This window comes from Microtus ochrogaster, linkage group LG9, assembly GCF_000317375.1.
Source record: "Microtus ochrogaster isolate Prairie Vole_2 linkage group LG9, MicOch1.0, whole genome shotgun sequence".
Taxonomy (NCBI): domain Eukaryota; kingdom Metazoa; phylum Chordata; class Mammalia; order Rodentia; family Cricetidae; genus Microtus; species Microtus ochrogaster.
The window spans coordinates 14,537,866-14,549,655 of record NC_022034.1 but is presented as its reverse complement, the minus strand read 5'-3'; the positions used below and the strand labels follow the sequence as shown (position 1 = coordinate 14,549,655).

General features: G+C 45.9%; 1 protein-coding gene across 1 annotated transcript in view; it reads right to left on the bottom strand.

Annotated features, from left to right (window-relative positions):
• Positions 1-11,790, bottom strand: part of Cnksr3 (CNKSR family member 3) — a 104,188-nt gene that overhangs the window by 41,921 nt on the left and 50,477 nt on the right. The window lies entirely within an intron of this gene.

The following is an 11,790-nucleotide window of genomic DNA, read 5'->3' as shown; positions in this document are numbered from 1 at the left end:
CCACCATCGCCCGGCAATAATTAATTTTTAATTTCCATGCCATAGCCTGAAGGCAATCACATATGGTATTTTTAGACTGTCCATGTCTTGACTATGACCCCAACAGGAGGTAAGATGAACAATTTTCACTTCTCTGAAAGTTTCCCAGATCTCAGACGGTCATTACCGCTTTAAAGCTGAAAACACCAAGGCCCAAGAACGGTGCATCACCAGATGACACAGGTGACCAAAGACAAGGCTGGGATTCCAACCAAAAGACAGCACATGAGCCCAGGCCTTGGCTCACTGTGCTGTGGACCTCTGCTTCCTACCACCCTGCCCGAGGGAAAGTCAAGATATGATGATATCTACATAGGATGGACAACAGACAAAGGTAAGACAAACAGACTGGGTATGCACACATCATCCAGAAATCAGGAAGCTGAAGTAGGAGCATGGACAGTTTGAAGTCAAGATGAACTGCATGACGAAGGGAGGGAGGAGAGAGGGAAGAAAAAATTGAGGGAAACCTAGTAACTCCAGACCTAGTACAAACTAACCAAAGATGCCTACTTCATGAAAGGTTTATGTTCGCCTGATCTAAAGTATCAGGACACTTCGGAACTGGCTCCAGCCACCTGTTCTTGGGGATAATTATACACAATCTATACATCTAAGCACACACATATTTAGATGAAGGGGACGCACCGTATGAAGGGGAAGGCAAATAAAGTAAGCCCGCACTAGCCCATCATTTAGAAGTTTGCAAAAACTTCCTTTTTCAGCAAGAAATGATGAGTTAATAACGAGAGGTTTCAGCTTTAGTGAAAAGGACTTTAAATGAACTCTACTGGAAGTTTAAATCTGCACTGCTTCTACTTTTTAAAAAAGTCTCAGGAGCTAGAGAACGCACTTGGTGGTTAAGGCAAATGGCTGCTCTTCAGAGGACCCATGTTCTAGCCCCCACACCCACATGGCAGTTCACAACTTCTGTGACTCCTGTTCCAGGGATCCAACACCTTCTTCTGTTCCCTGTGGGCACTGGGCACACAGGCAGACAAAACACCCATACACAAAGAACGAAAATAAATTTTTTAAAAGAATTAATTTTAAAAACTTAGAGGGGATGGAAAGCTGGATCAGCAGTTGAGAGTAGACACCACTCTTGGGGAGGGGCGGGATTTGGTTCCCAGCACCCACACCTAGTGGCTTACAACTGTCTATGACTCCAGCTACAGGAGATCTGACACCTCCGGACTCCATAGGCACCTGCACCCAGGTGCACGGGCCCCACACAGGAACACAAACAATGTTTTAAAAATGAAATCTTTTGTAACTTGAAAATTTTAGAAGGTAGTAAGCCAAATTTTAAAAATTTGTACAGACTTTAAAAGAATACAAATTTTGAAATCTTTCCCATCTTAATATCAAAATTCTACCTAAATCTTACATTCACTTATTTTTCTCCTATCACTGGCTTTTCCTAAAGTCTACAATAAAATATCCTCATTCAGTGGGGGAGAGGAAGCAAGACAGGCTTCCAGCATGGCTTTTAGTTTCAAAGCCTCACAAATGGACGGATAAAGAGCCTACAAGATGCAGCTTGTTTCAGAGGCTTGTGTCTGGGATGCCAGGGAAGGCTTTCTCATTCTGTCAATTAGCCTGACAACTTCTATCAAGACTGTTCACTAAAAGCAGGAGTGGCCGGCGTTCTTCAGGCAACGTAGGCGCAAACCTCTTGGAATTTTTACTCCTATATGACACTTCCCTCTGGAACTCAATGAAGATTAAAATACATTTTACTGTTGCCAAAGACTTTGAACTCCCTTCTCTTGACAAACATTAAAAATAAAATAATAAAAAGTGAGAGGTGGGTGTTTCTTATGACTGCTTCTTTCCATTTTCTGCTGGGTTGGTTCTGGTTGGTCTCCTTCCTCCAAAATAAATCATAAAACTAGAAAAATGAGGAAATGCGTAGACGCTTGAGCATAATTTTGGGGGTGGTTTTAGAGACAGGGTTTCTCTATGTAACAAACCTGGCTGTCCTAGAACTTGCTCTGTAGACCAGGCTGACCTCAAACTCACAGAGATCACCTGCCTTTGCTTCCTGAGTGCTGGAAATAAAGGCGTGTGCCCCCACGGCAGAGTGTGAGCATAGTTTATAAGGAGACAAAGGTGGGGAGAAGGCCCCTCCCCTCTGCCTCTATTCCACAGAGAAAGAGAGCCTTCTTGAACGATGTGTCTGGTAAATGGTGACCAATGAATGACCTGAGGGGACAGAACACGGACATGCGCTATGGTAAGTCACACAACGATGTCCCTGATCCACAGACTTGGGGTGACAACACTCAGTACTGGTGCTGGCTCCAACCCTGCTCATACCCCATCCTCCTTTAACCTTAAAGACCCCATCTTCCATCTCCATCCTCAGGAAACCAGAACTTCACCAACTTTGCAGGGAGTGGAGGTCTCCGTTACATTTCTTACTGCATACTTCTGGCCAATATGGTCCAACCCAACCTCACACAGTTCTCCACTCCAATATGGTGGCCACTGCTACTCGTGGCTACTGAGTACTTTCTGCTTGAGACGGCACAAGGGAGAGATGACCTTTTAATTTTTAATAATTTTAATCAACCCTCACATAAGCAGCCAAATGTGATAAAGCTCCCTCATGAGAAGAGGATAGGTACAGAGGGAGGGGGCCTTGAACTTGGGATGCCATCCCCTCCTAACCCTCCAGCTACATGATTCCCCAGCTTAGAGAATTCTTCTCTCCATTTTATCCATCCTTATCGTTGCTCCAAAACCTGCCAGGGATCCCAGTGGAAACCCCCACCCCGCTGTCCTTTCTTAATTCCACTTCTGTTCATTTCCTGCCCATTAAAAAAAAAAAAGAAAACAAAATCAACATCCACTTCAGCAAGGTTGCCTAGAAACCTTGTTCTAGCACCAGGGCCAACCACAGCTCCACATTGCTGCCCAGCAAATGAATTATTCAAAGCAAAACATTCTCACTCACGTTGCCATCCAAAGATCATTATGGCATCAGATTAAATAAACAGTCTAACTATGCTGTGTGATAATAGAATTTTATGGAAGATTGTATGAAGACTAAAGATATTTAGTCTTTCTCCCACCCAGAAAAAGCACACACACACACACACACACACACACACACACACTTTCAATGCAGACTCTGGGGGCAGTCACCCCGCGTTCCCCTGCAAGGCAGTCAGGGTCTACTACTATGCGGAGCAGGTCTCCAGTGCAACTGAGGTCAGAGCGGGGTCTACAGAGGAAATTAGTAGGAAATTGTAGGAGATAAAACACAGCTTTAGGTTCTGGCATTGGTCCAGCTTTGTTCGTTTTTGGTGCAATGCTTTAAGAAGTAGCGAAGGGGAAAGAACGAAGAGTCCATGCAGGGGCGACAGCTGTTTCTCCTCTCCCTGACTTTCACAGTGTGCCTGCAACCATCCCGTCCTCCTCACTGCCCTCCTTGCCATCACACTGTGGGTGTCAAAGCAATTCGCTAGCCCTTAAAGAATACTGCGCCGTGGAAGAGACCACACAATAGCGCAGAACATCCTCACAGAGACGACTGCAAAGCTGTGCCTCCCACGAAGTTTAACAGAAGTAAACTCGAGCGAGGTTAGCTCTGAAGAGCAGACAGTTTTAATCCTCGGGCACACACCCTCAGCAACGCAGAACACCCACGTACATCTACAGCCACATCTAAGGTGAGAGCTGCTGCACAGACAGGGGGAACCGACACCACATTCCCCCAGGGGTCACAGAAGGAGTAGCCTGGAGCAGAGCCAGGATTAGGATACGAAAATCCTACCTCCCAGGCCAGCACTCAGACCACTTGGCCACAGTGTCTCCCTTGTGGCAGCTCATTTATCAACCACAAATAATTTCCCCATTACTTTCCTAAACAAGAGCGGAGCATCTCGGCGCAGAAGACAAGGCGCTGCCCATTTAAAGGAAAAGAATACTCACGATGTGGCGAGTGTTATATAATCGATGGAATGCAGACCGGCGATGGCGACGTCACCACACACTTTCGTTCCCACCATCCCGGCTGATGTAATTGTATATCCCCTTGGCTCGGGTTCAGAGTATTATTAACTCAGCCTGAATGCTGGGGAGAGCATCCAACCCTGACAGAGAAGTGAACACCTTCCTAACCGTGGCACCATGACGAGAGACCTGAGTCCCACCCTTGCCAGCCAGTCTGTAAACAAATGTCCTTACAGGGGTTTTAGGCCACATCCGAATAAAATTACTTCAGAGACATAGGTACGATGCAATTATCAGGACTTGGGCCGAGTTCAAACACCTGCCATCCAGAACAAAGTTCACAGTCCTATCCATCTAGTTGCCTTTTTTTCTTTCTTTAGTTGTTATTCCAAGAACAAACATCAGTTATTTAAACAGAGTGAGTATCTGTGAAACTCACAGTGCTTTTTATAGTAACAGAGGCAGACCTAAACGTTAAGCATTTCTCATTTCAATTTAGAACAAGGCATCTTCATTCACAGCTGTATCCATCATTCTGTACTTTATAAAAGATTTGAAAATAAGGATAATAAAACTTTTTTTTTTAACAGACAACTCTTTCCTGTATATGATGAGACAGTAAATGCTTCAGGCTTTGAAGGGACATATGGTCTCTGTGACAGAGATTCTGTTCTGTCCCTGAGGCACAACAGCAGCCTCAGATAATAAATGCATCAGTGACTTGAGTTCTAATAAAACTTTATCTAACAGACAGGGGTGCGATGTATACCTGCTATGCGGGTACGGGAAAAGGATGAGGATCAACAAAAGGATCCACGGGCCATCAAAGAGGAAGAGACTGGGGAGGAGTAAAGAGGGGAGGGAGACAAGGGGTGGGTGAGACATAGGGGAGGAGAATCGACTAAAACACACTTAGTTTAAAAACATCACGCTACCTAACACCTTGTATGCTAATCCTTAATGCATGCATGCATTCAGACAGCTCAGTTGGTAAAGTACTTGCCTTGTAAGTATGAGGCCCTGAGTTCGAAGCCCCCACACAGGTTAAGACTGCCAGGCGTCATGTCATACACTGCAGTTCCAGGAGTGGGGAGGTGGGGACAGAAGCATCCCTGGGACCCACTGGACAGATCACCTACTCTGACTGAAGAACTCCAGGCCAGCAAAAGACCCTGCCTTGAATGTGGACAGTGTTTACACCGAAGACAAAGTTGTCTTCAACCTCCACACACAAGCACACACAGGTGTGTGCACTTAACACGTCTGTGCACCCTCACATATACACACACACACGCAGAAAGAAGTGAGCCAGCCTGAGCTCATGACTTATTATCTGCCAGCCTCTCTTCCAGCAGGTGCCTTGCTTGCTCCTCTAACTTTCCACTGAGCCCCCATGAGGACTGGAGAGACTGAGGGCCTAAACAAAGTCACCACAGAACAGGGCCCCTTCTCCCAGACTAACCAGTGCACAAAGAAGGTCGACCGCCTCCAACACCAGCTCCTGGTGGCCAATCCGTGTGACCCCCAGTTCCTCGAGATCCTGGTGGGAGATCTTCAGCAGCTGCTCCCCGTCGATCTTCTCCCGCTCAAACTTGTGGACATAAGGTTGCAGGCAGTCATCCAACCCTACAAAAGTAAAGTGTAGAGAGCCTGTTATTGTCATGAGTACCCCAAATGTTGCCCGTGTTTCAATCTGTCGTAACCACCATCAAATATGGTGGCTGTCAGTATTGGATCATCTCACGCATGCTCCCCTGGATATGCTCCCCTGCATGTGTTCCCCTGGATGAGCACCTTTTCTGTGGCACCTTCTTATCTCAAACAGGTTGGACCTCGCGCTGCAGACTCTCGGATGGACCCAGCAGAGCAAGACTGTGTGACAGGTACTTCCCATATCCTGTACACTCAAGGGATAAACACCAACCCATGCTGATTTGAAATATGTCTGTACTAGCCGTTTGCTATCTGTTGGCTAAGCAACCCTTCTCCAGGGACAGCATCCTTCCCGCCGCAGGCTTGCCAATCAAGATGCTGGCCACTGTGGTTGAGACATGGCCAGTTTGGCAACAATACTCCAGTGATAGATTCAGGGACAACGGAGTGACTTAAGTGGAGCCAATCATTATCTTCCTTGATATGTGAAATGCGGACACAAGAAAACAAAGCCCAGTTACAAGTCACAGGACGCAACCCTGGTAGTGGGGCAGGCACTTCTGGTCAGCTATCTGAGACTAAATCCATTAGACAGCGCAAGAGAACGCTCCTGTAGTGACCTGTCATGGTGTCCTGATCTGACTCAAGACTTTCCCACTAGAACGGAAATGAATTCCCTGTCTAACTTAAGTTTGTTTGTGTTGAGTTTCTGTCCTTTGTAACTGAGGGCTTTGTGGGGAATCCAGGATATTCTGGTGAATATGGAATACAGAATACGGACAAGGTATCAGACCCCAGGACCAGGACATTTCTCCACGTCCAAACACGACAGCAGGTTGTGTCTCGTCTTAAAGCTCTCACAAAGCAGCTAAAGAGAGAAAGACAAACAGGCTTGGGAATCTGTATTCCTATACACTGAACTCCCAGGTCAACTTCTTATCATGGTTTTATCAAAAAAAAAAAAATCTTACTCCAAAGCAATCAACCTCATTAAGGTTCGGCTTAGTAGGAAGTCCGTTAGTATTTCAAAAGGCGGTATTTAGAGAAGATGAAAAGCAACAGTATGTATAGAACGTCATCCCTGAGCCCAACACAGACACATGCAGATGGACACGTTTGTACAGACTTGCAGACGTGCGCTCCTCCCAGACGAACTTTTGTAAAAACGGTGTCACATGGGTGGGTGTTTCTCTAAGTTGGAAAGAGTATACACAACGTCCTTCATTCATTTCCAGCAATGCTCGAGTCCCTAGGTCCTAACATTCGACGGTGACACTAATCTCTATCTCTGCCCCACAAAACTCCCACCACCATCCTCCTGGTAAGACACAGAGAGAGACGGAGGCTCTGAGGCTTATTAGGAGCCATGAAATACAGGAAGGGAAGACAGCGAAACCATGTATGTTCCTAAGCAGACATCTACATCAGATAGGCTGTGTCCCCACAGGAATGGTGGGGACACTGGTGTAAACCCTGCCACTTCAACATCCTTGAGTGCTGTCTAGCATGTCTGTTAGGGGCAGTGGAGGTTAGGAGCACCAACAGGTACTGAGACAGATGCCCCACCAGGGGTCAAAGGCCATCCCAGCACTGGGGCACCAAGTGTCTGCTGTCTACCAATAGATCTACCTGTAGCAGGAAACTGTGACAAAGGCCAAGACCAGAGACAGCCTCCTAGTCACCCTGTCTTGCTTTGCAGATGAAGAAATGAAGACTCCTAGCAGGCCTGTAAGCAGCCACCGTCACGCGTGGGGGAGATGCCACGGGAATGCGGCTGCCTTTGTTTCACTTCAACGGAGACCACAAACAGAAGTTAAAATTAAACGAAGGCCTTCAGGCCACAAGCCTTGCTCCTTCATGCTCTGCCTGGTAAGCGAGGCGTTATGACACGGGATTATAAACATTCTTCTCTGGACACCTCCTAAATAAGCAGTGAAGTCTAATTACAAAGCCATTAGAGCAGTCCAATCACAGACACGGAACAGCCATAGAAGGTTCTTCAGGCCTCAGTGGACAAAAATGGAGGACACGAAGACAAGCAACTGTAGCATTTCATCATCTCTAAGGCTTTTCATGGGCAATCCCAACACTCTCCTCTCTTCCAAGGTGCCTTTCTCTGGCCCACTGCTAAACTTTAAAAGGATGCTTCATTAGTCATAAAGATTCAAAACTCATGTTACAGTAAAACCATGTGGAGGCTGAATGGCCACAGGTTCTCTGACACGAGAGCCCAGGCAATGCACACAGAGCTGTCTTATTTCACACTCAGCATATGCATAATCTTTCTCCCTGAACAAAATAAGAATGATCCATGAGCCAGTGGGGCTACCCGGAAAGATTATTACTCAAATCTCAGGAACAATGCTGACAGACTGCATTAGTTTGTAAGAACAAATGAGTTTGATCACCAAAATTGTAATGAAGGGCTAGGTTCAATCTCTAGCACCACATAAAACCAGAAAGAAGAAACACACCTGTAGACCACGGCATTCAACAGATGGGAACAAGAAGGTAGATGCTCACTCAATGCCAGACTCAGCTGTAGAGTAGTCTGAAGCCAGATGGAATGCATGAGAACCTCCCTAATGGAGATTTACAATGAAGAGACAGACCATGTACCATGGCTACTGGGTAGGTAGTAACCCCTGGAAGCTAAGAAGCAAGGATAAGACTAGAGTCCTACTTGAATTTCCAGAAACCATGGAGGAAACAGAACTTCAGAAGCAGAACTGCAACCCTAAGAAAGTGTCTGGGGGCACAGAGGGGTTGGGGTTACAACAGACGGATCATAGCGCACATTCTAGAGCCCAGGCTGCAAAACCCTGAAGTCGTCAGCTGAAGGAGACAGAACAGCACACATGGCCTTGAGGCTTCTAAAGGAATATGAGCAGTGTGTGCTCAAGCCATCAGGAGTGAGAAGAGGCAGGATTATCAAGTGCAGGCATCGTAAGGACAGAACCTATCACGGCTTACACATTTTCCTGTCAGACGGTACACTGAATAGCCATGTCTTAAATAGCACTGCCACAGGGCTGTATTATCCCAGCACACCATGGCCTATTGTTCATTTATCCTATTGTTTGGAATACAATTACACATTCATGAACAGCTAATTTAAACTATTACGTAGCCCACAGGAGGGGGCTCGGTCATGCGTGAACCGATCCAGCAGCTTTAGGGTTCGCTGTAAGCCACTCTTCTGCTTCTCTCAAGTGATCAATCCCGTCTTCAAGGGATTTATAAGGGACATGTAATTAAGTAAAATTAAGTTAAGCACATGCCATTTATCCAAATCCAATTAAGCACACAATGAAATGTGAAGAAAGTAGGGAGGGGGGGCCAGTGGTCTGACCCCAGCTCCCTTCTAACTAGCCTGTCTCCGAGTGACTCGAAACCTCGTTTCTAAGGAGCTAACACCCCCCTGCATAACTATAATGAAAACTAGACGCCAGTGTTTATAAAGAGCTTAACAAACAACAGAACACATAACAGATACTCTGTAAATTTTGTTAAAGTGGAAAAAAAATGATTTGTTTGAGTCTCCAACTTTATAAGATGTGAATGAAGTTGCTGGCAGACACAGACACAGTCAAATGCTTAGGTGGTCCCCTCTAGAATAAAGTCAACGGGAGAGGGCACATCTTAACAGCCCATGTGATGACCGTATCCAGAAGGTATCCCCAAATTTGGAAGCTTATAGTTGGTATTGTATAAAAATACTCTGCGATATATATCAGCACATGGACAGCACAAAAAGAGGCTTCACTTTGTTGGAAGCTTGCTCCAGAGGCACAGAGCATCCAGCGGGGTCTGGAGGGGTAGCATTCCACCTGTCTTATGGCTGAATGGCATCCTGTCTGATACATCCCACTTACCCGTGAATGAGAAAGTGAGTGTGCCCCCCATTTGATTAGGAACTTTTCTTAAATAAACGTTATAATTCATGTATTAGTTCCATCCAAAGCTTATATTCTTCCATCTTCTCACGCTGGACTCCTAAGGGTAAAACGCTTCCTTTGCACTTCCTCCAGAACCTACAGCGATGCGCACTAATCCCAGTATTTCAATCTTTCATCTCTCTTTCGAAAACGAACAACTTCAAAACAAAGAAATAAAGCAGTCCTCCGTGAACACTACATGTCTCAAGAATAACCAGCTAGTACCTCCCACTTAGGCTCCACCCCAGCCTTCTGCTGGCTAAAGTCACACACACACAATCACATTCACACACACACACACACACACACACAATGGCCATTTCCAAGGACCCAACAACTGTCAAATGCCATGAATAACCTGTAGCCTTTGTCATAACAAAAACAACTCATCTCTCCTGTCCCCATCAGTTACCTGTCTGTCCCCGTGTTCTGTCCTCTTCCTGACCTTCTTGGCTTCTATGACAATCCTCTGCCCCCTCCCTGCCTGGTTCCCTGATGACCTGTGTCCATACAGACCTCCCTACCATTTACTAAACCTTACAACATGTTTCAACCTCAGCCCATCTAGACTCTTCTTAGTGGTGATATACAGGATAGTGGATGGGGTGGAGCAGGATGAGGTAGGGAGTGGGACACAACCAGCAAGAACTTGAGCTCTATCTCCTGCTCTGTATAGGAAGACTAGGTTTTCCAAGTGGCAGATTTAGAAAACATAAGAATGTTACCTATATTTCACAGCCCAAAAACACCAGAAAGAATTTCAGCTTTACCAAGGGGACCCAACTATGGCACACACACACTTGGTGTGTAAGGTTCATATGTGCTTGGAACATAGGGACCAAAAAGTTCCCCTACACTGAGAAAGAGGCAGGCTAAACTGCCTGGCTTCCTTCCAGCCCATTATAATGTTTGTGACTTGCTTATTAACACAGCTAGATTTTGTCACACCAAATCCTAAAGAGATTCTTACAGTTGTGGCTATATATCAAAGTTAATATGAAGCAAGCTAATAAAAAAGTATCAGAATTGGGCTGGCAAGGCTGCTCAATAGATAAAGACATTTGTCGTCAAAGCCTTATGACATGAGTTCAATCCCAGGGACCCAAACAGTGACAGAGGAGAACTGATTATATAACAGGTTATCTTCTGATTTCCATGGCATGTGCAGACCCACACACACAAACACACACCCGACAAGTGTTCTCTCAAGAATACTCATTTTGATGAGTTCCCCAACAGTACCAATGGCATCACTCTCAGCCCAGCAAATACACCCCAAGGCCAAGTCCATGGTCAGCCTGTCTCCTAAGTAATGTGTCAGTAGAGCACGGCCATGTTTCCCTTTGCATGTTGACTCTGGCAGCTTCTGCACAGCAGCAGCACTGAGCGATGCGCCAAAGCCGGGCAGAACCTGGGAGCCTGAACTCTACACTGCCTGGCCCTTTGTAGAGAGTCTGCTGTGGGCCTTCACTGCAGCTCCCAGCATTGAGACATGCAGGGTGGTGATGCACCAGCCGGGCAGAAAAACAGACCCAGCCAGTCTATCTGAAATTCAGTGAACCCAATTTCAGTCCTTTTACTACGTCTGAGAAAAACACCTATCTATGACTACAATGAGTTTTTAAAGATCTAAACATGTTCCAGAAGATTCCCTTTAACTTGTCATTTGCCTAACATTATCTACTGAAACATAATTTGTACACAATAAAATCTGCCAATAATCAATATGCAATTTGGTGGGTTTTGACTGGTGTGTACGTACAGTCAATGATCCACATAGCCTTCATGTTCTACTATGCCTTTTCCACTTCCCTAATAACAGTGCCCCTGTGCCCTTGGCTAGCTCACAAAACCAACCTGACTGGCCATTCAGATTGAACGCCACATTACCTAAGTGACAGGGTGCGTCCCAGTTCCTGGCACCTCAGCTGCAGGTCCGCAAGCATGCATTAAGCCTACATCCTCACACGCAACAGTTGCAGCTCTGGTCTGACCAGTCCCCTGAGAGGTTGCTGACTGAAGCTACTCTGAAGAAAGGAAACCAGGTCTGAGCAATGTGGTGGAACCTCCAAGCACTCAAGTCTAAGAATGAACACTTCTACAAGACATACGTGGGGAGTCATATGGACAGATTACCTTTACTTCTATGGGGAAAGCAATCACTCAAAACCTAAATTCCAAACATTCTCAGGGCTAA